The following is a 7346-nucleotide window of genomic DNA, read 5'->3' on the forward strand; positions in this document are numbered from 1 at the left end:
GACCCAGCAATCAAACCTGCATCTGTCTCCTGCATTGGCAGGCTGGTTCTTTACCACTGTGCCCCCTGGGAAGCCCAATTAGCCTTCAGATCATTGCTAAAATAGCCATTGACAGTAGCTGACTATCTTCAAGGATTGTAAGCTCTCTGGGTGACATCTCAAAATATAAAAAGACACTCCTATTTGAAAATCTAGCAGTCAACACTTGGCTTCACAGTGGTAGACCAAGAACAACAATATACGAAGCTTATTGTTATTTCTTACTGATTTAGCAGCATACCAAATATTGTTCACTGATCTACCAGTGTTTGAGGTTTTAGGTAATAGGAAAGCATAATATACTGAGCAACAAATGACATAGACGCTCCATATTTTCATTTAATAGTATAAATAATTTCTTACCTTATTTTTTCTTATTAAAGGACAATAATCATGCAAGAGTATTAAGTACAGAAAATATCTATAATTTGGGTAAATTAGAACAGTCCAAGTTGGTTACATTTGAATTATGGCATATATTTCTCTCTGTAACTGAGAAAGTAACAAAAAAAAAATTTCAGCACAAACTGGATAAGGATTGTCAAGAATATACTCTACCCAATTATTTTTAATGAAATGATGAAAGCTTGTTTTAATTGGCACAATGGTTGCATACAAAGGGCTATTGAAAGATTACCCTTCTTTGAGTTAAGATGCTCATGTTTTTGAGAAAAGGCTGTCTTGCTCCCCTTTGATTCTCAAGGCCCAGTATGAATACTAATACATAGTCATTCTTATTGTTGAATTTATTGGCCAAACCAATTTTTTCAATAGTGCAAAATGATTACATGGCTGAATTCACTCCAAATTAATAGGAACCAAATTAAAGATTTATTATTTTTCACACAGTGTTCTGTGACAGATTAATGAAAATTTACCTTAGATTCTAGCTTGATAGAATCCATTACACATAACAGAGGACTTAGAAAAAAATACATGTTATAGTTTTGTCCTTGAAAGTGTTCACTTTTCAGGCAGTCATGCACATGTGAGGCAAATGATATAAAAGTCTCTCAAAACTCGATGAAGATTTTCAGTGTAAGAAGGTGAAGTTGGGTTTGTTTCCACTGCAGAGGTAGAACTTGATTATTTGGACATAGAAATGAACAATTAAACTTGATCCTGTCTTCAGGGAGCTCATGATCTGGTGTGAGAGTGACATAGAAAATGCTGGCAACCGAATAATGTAATTTCAGATTGCAAACATCGTTATGAGGAAATTTAAAATAAAAAGATGATAGAGGATGATTGGGGAATGAGGATGAAGGCTTATTCATCCTTAGTAACCCCTGAAGACAGTGATACTAAGATGACTGGGGCTTCGCAGGTGACACCTGTGGTAAAGAACCCGCCTCCCGATGCAGGAAACGTAAAAGACCCGGGTTTGATCCCTGGGTCGGAAAGATCCCCTGGAGGAGGGCATGGCAACCCACTCCTTTATTCTTGCCTGGAGAATCCCTACGGACAGTAGCCCTCCAGCCTCCTCTGTACATGGGGTTGCACAGAGTTAGACACCACTGAAGCAACTTGGCATGAATGAACAGACTGACTAAGAGGGCTACATTTGAGTTAGTACAAATGAAGACTTATTTTAGAGTTTACTTACTCCTACTTCTGCCAAGGCAGCTATATCCTCACTGCAAGATGTGCTTTGCTAGTTTTATGTTAGCTGAAGCCAGGCATTCTTGTCTTTTTCCAAAGGCTTCGTGTTAATAGCACTGATACTTATTTACTAATGCCCTGCTGCTGACCTTCTGAAACTGGGGCCATTTACTGACTCCTCAAATTTGAATCTATCTTCTACATGGTCCCAATAAAATTTTATTTTCACGACTTCCTTGGCAGAGGAGGAGAGTCATTCCTTCTCTGACTCTATTAAAAGGTTAAAATAAATGCTTAAGCAACCAATTAATTAATAACAGATTAATAATGAACAATAATTAATAAGAAAAATACTAAACACAGCTTAGTATTCTAGTTTTCTCAGAACTATTCTGTGGGATAGATATTGAAATTTTATACTTTTAGAAAGATTTCAGCCTGGTTGAGGAGTCAAGATATATGCATATAAAGCAGTGAACAATAAAATCATTAAATTTGTGGTGGTAGAGACCAGAAGCATGGCAGAATTTTAGAATGAAGAAAATTTTTATTGAGTCTTTCTTATATGTTACACATTATGCAAGGTTATCCTATAATCCTTGCAACAATCCTCTAGGATTTGTATTTAAATCCCTGTTTTACAGATGGGGAAACTGAAACTAATAGAGGTTTAGTAACGTGCACAAAATGAACAGAGCTTGTATGCAACAAAGACAGGGCTCCAACAAAGACCTTTCCATTAGTGTGTTTTTCCACAAATTAGATTTATAAGGTCAATAATAAAGAGAGGTGTTCCTGGAGAAGGTGGAACTTGAATAGTCCTTTGAAGAATTCATAGAAGCCATACAAACTGAGGAGAAATGAGGATGGTGGGAGGCAGTACAGCAAAGATAAGTAATCTTTATGGGACTATGAGTTATGGTGGTGGGATTCAGGAAAGGGATTGTTGCTCTCTTAAGCCAGATCTCAAAAATCATAAGTCCTATGCTCTCCCTGCTGCCCCCAGTACTGTGACCTTGAACTCCCTTTCCTGATATGAGATGTCCTAGCTCTGTGGATGGTCAGGCCACTCATGATGGCTGTTCTCTTGCTCTCTGGACAACCCCAGCTCAACCAGTGCCTGCTTCACCTACACTCTACTCACAGACTGGTCTCCCTACATACTCACCCCAGGCCCCAGCTAAGGACTGCTCAAGCTTTAGATCAGAATTCTCCACTATGCTTATCAAAGGGGCATTGAGGGGTGTGCCCCTCTGCTGGTTTCCCTGGTAAATGAGAAGCCCACCTGACCTCAATTCCTCCTGTAACTGGGAAACTCCCCCTCACACTGCTCGAGTGAAGCCTGCGGCCATGATCTACTCACCATGGGCTGCACACGGTGGGGTGTCATTCCAGGAGCTTGCTTCAGACGTGTAAGATCCCCGCTGTCCTTTAAAGCAGCAGCTCCCAACCTTTTTGGCACCAGGGGCCAGTTTCGTGGAAGACAGTTTTTCCACGGGCCGGGTTTCAGGCCTCGTGAGCGGCAGTCCAAGGGGTCGCAAAGAGACATGACTGAACAACTGAACTGAACTGAAGTTTCGGAATGACCTCAGTTTTGGGATGATCCAAGCGCATTGCATTTATTTTTAAAATTTTATTAATTAATTTATTTTTGGCTGTGTTGGGTCTTCCTTGCTGCTTGGGCTTTTCTCCAGTTGTGTCAGGCGGGGGCTACTCTCTAGCTGCCGCGCAAGGCCCCCCTTGTGGTGGCTTCTGTTGTTGTGGAGCCCTGGCTCTAGGCCTGTGGGCTTCAGTAGTTCTGGCATGTGGGCTAAGTAGTTCTGGTTCCTGGGCTCACGGCACACAGACCTAGTTGCTCCACTACATGTGGGATCCTCTGGGCCCGAGAATCAAAACCCTTTCTCCTGAATTGGCAGGCATGTTCTTTACCACTGAGCCACCACAGGGAAGCCCTCAAACACATTACATTTATTGTGCCCTTAATTTCTAATTGAACGACGCCACTGATCAGACAGGAGGTACCAGTTCGTGGCCTGGAGGTTGGTGACCCCTGCTAAACGACTGAAACTGGGCAAGTGTAGAGCTTAGAGGACTGCAGGGTGCAGCTCAACCTTCTAACTTGGGCAATTCAGGATTCCCTTCAGTGTCTCAGTGGGAACCTTCGCCCTGGAAAGGCCCAGTGGGGACTAGGGAGTGATTGAAGAGTCAAGTTACATCTCCCCAACCTTCCCACCCCACTGGTCTAGCCCTCTCCCACCAAGTCCCCAGGGATAGGTGCAGCTGCCATGCTCCTTGTGTCTGGCTCTGCACAAGCCCGTTGCTTTCTCCAGCTGCGCATGCTATGCCGCACGGGATGGTGAAAGGTGAACCTTGCTTCTTAAGGCTGAGAAAACATTCATCATGTTTTCCTTCTTAGCTCATTGCACTGTGAAGGGGAGCAGAATATGCTATCCCAAAATATGCCACATTAGTATGTGGATTATTTTCAGCTGAAGTCAATCAAGACCCTACAGATTGGAGCAATACCTTTCCCTCTCCTTTAATTACCTCAATGAGTTTAGTTGGGGGAGGGGGTGGAAAATGAACCAGGAAAGAAAAAAAAAAAAAGAATCCTATTATGAGAGACACCTTTTTATCTGATTGCTTGTGCTCAGGGCAAACTGCTACCCACCAAGCATCAGCTGCTGTTAACTTCCTGTGAATTGCCCTCCTCCCCCTTGAAGCCCCAGGCTCCTAGTACATCCCTTAGCTCAGGAAGGTTCCTGAGGCCTTAATTGCCCTACTTGCTCTTTAGTTTCATATCTTTGGGGGCTTCTTTACAGAGGTGGCTCAGTGGTAAGACAATCTGCCTGCCAGTTAAGCAGACTCAGGATACGCTGGTTCGATCCCTGGGTGGGGAAGATCCCCTGGAGAAGGAAATGGTAATCTACACCTGTATTCTTGCCTCGAAAATTTCAATGGACAGAGGAGCCTGGCGGGCTACGGGTCATGGGGCCTCAAAAGAGTCAGAGACAACTGAGCAGGCACACACAGACAGAATTAAATTTGTTTTCCTTCTGTTAATCTGTCTTGCGTACGTGTGAGCTAAGTTGCTTCAGTCATGTCTGACTCTTTGAAACCTTGTGGACTGTAGCCCTCAGGCTCCTCTGTCCATGGGTTTCTCCAGGCAAGGATGCTGGAGTGGGTTGCCATGCTCCCTCCAGGGGATCTTCTTCTCCCAGGGATCAAAACTGTTTCTCTTATGTCTCCTGCATTGGCAGGCAGGTTCTTTACTGCTAGCGCCACCGGAGAAGCCCTGTTAATCTGTTTTATGTTAATTTAATTATTAAATCAGCTAAAGAACTCAAAATGCAAGAGGGGAAACTTTCCATCCCTACAGCTGCTCAGAGCACTTATCTTTCATGGGCCAACCTAACAATGTTTCCTACCGCAGATTCTGCATACTCATGCTGTTTGCTTTTGTTGAACTTTATTGCAAGCCCTGTTGGGCTTCCCTGGTGGCTCAGCTGGTAAAGAATCTGTCTGCAATGTGGGAGACCTGGATTCGATCCCTGGGTTGGGAAGATCCCCTGGAGAAGGAAATGACTATCCACACCAGTATTCTGGCCTGGAGAATTCCATGGACTGTATAGTCCATGGGGTTGCAAAGAGTCGAACACAACTGAGTGACTTTCACCTTCACTGTAAGCCCAGTATAGGCACAGAAAAACAAAGAGATTTTGAGTCCTTGTTAGTACTTTCATTCAATGAAGCCAAAATGAAGTGGGTTGCCAAAGAATGGCCAGATCAACCTTCATGCAATTCTCATTCTAGGAGAAGTTCCTGGACTCTGTGAAGAGAAGTCTTGGAGTTCTCCAAGTCTTGCCACACTACACATCCTTCCACCCATGGGCATGTAAAGTCCCCCCTAAGCTGTCTCTAGATGATGTATCAGATAAATACCCAAATGCTAAGAAATTAATGTTTATTTCTCACTCACTTCACAGTCTACATGGGCTTCCTGGTTATGTGGCTCTTCTCCAAGCAATGATTCTGAGAACCAGGCTCTGACCAGACTTCACTATCAGCTCGTAGCTTGGTAGTTCTCCATTCAGGCAGCAGATGGAGGAGTAATGGAAACTTGAACATGGGACATATTTATAAGCCAGGCTTGAAACTGGTTACATGACTCTTTCTCTTTTTGGTTAGAACTCTAACCATGCCTAACTGCAGGAGAAGCTAGGAAATATAGTCTAGTTGAGCACCTAGAAAGGAAAGGAAACGTGTTAGGTATGAATTAGGAGTCTCTGCAAGTCCGTGAGCCGATCTAGGCTTATTTCCTAAGATCTGCTTTTCCTATGAAACCAGCAGGTAAGGGTAAGGCTAGCTTCTAGTCCCAGCTTAACTGTTTTGCAAAACAATCTGCAGTGGTTGACTTTACCCCATTAGGGTTCAGTTCATCAGTAAGATATATGTTTCAGCAGGAGTTCCTTCCACTTCCTAAAATATCTTGAGGGTTTACAAAATTGCAGAATGAGATTTTCTCAAGTGGTGATAACTAGAAAACAAGAAACATTTATCAAGTGCTTATTACATGCTGGCTAAGTGGTTTACATACATCATCTTATTTAATTATCAACAGCAATCTTCTAAGATAGATACTATCATTATTATGCCCTTATTGCAGGTAAGAGAAAATATACAGAGAGGCTAAGAATCTTGCCCAAGGGCACACTCAATCAGTCCCATTCAAAGTCTTCACTTTGATTAATATGTTAGTTACAGTAGGCTTTTTCATTCATTTGTTTTTATATTTATTTACTCAGCAAAATGCTAAGAATGCTATATTAATAGATAAGTCATGCTCCCTGCTCTAGAAAACTTTATAGAAGGAATAGCCTCTTTTTTTCTTTCTTTTTTTTGGGGGTGCTTACAGATGTTGAAAGCATTTTATTTTTTTTTTATTTTTTAAATTTTATTTATTTATTTATTTATTTTTTATTAGTTGGAGGCTAATTACTTTACAATATTGTAGTGGTTTTTGTCAAATATTGACATGAATCAGCCATGGATTTACATGTATTCCCCATCCTGATCCCCCTTCCCACCTCCCACTCCACCCGATTCCTCTGAGTCTTCCCCGTGCACCAGGCCCAAGCACTTGTCTCATGCATCCAGCCTGGGCTGATGATCTCTTTCACCCTAGATAATATACATGTTTCGATGCTGTTCTCTCAAAACATCCCACCCTCACCTTCTCCCACAGAGTCCAAAAGTCTGTTCTGTACATCTGTGTCTCTTTTCCTGTTTTGCATATAGGGTTATTGTTACCATATTTTTAAATTCCATATATATGTGTTAATATACTGTATTGGTCTTTATCTTTCAGGCTTACTTCACTCTGTATAATGGGCTCCAGTTTCATCCATCTCATTAGAACTGATTCAAATGAATTCTTTTTAACAACTGAGTAATATTCCATGGTGTATATGTACCACAGCTTCCTTATCCATTCATCTGCTGATGGGCATCTAGGTTGCTTCCATGTCCTGGCTATTATAAACAGTGCTGCAATGAACATTGGGGTGCACATGTCTCTTTCAGATCTGGTTTCATCGGTGTGTATGCCCAGAAGTGGTATTGTTGGGTCATATGGCAGTTCTATTTCCAGTTTTTTAAGAAATCTCCACACTGTTCTCAATAGCAGCTGTACTAGTTTGCATTCG

The sequence above is a fragment of the Muntiacus reevesi genome, chromosome 1, assembly GCF_963930625.1.
Source record: "Muntiacus reevesi chromosome 1, mMunRee1.1, whole genome shotgun sequence".
NCBI lineage: Eukaryota > Metazoa > Chordata > Mammalia > Artiodactyla > Cervidae > Muntiacus > Muntiacus reevesi.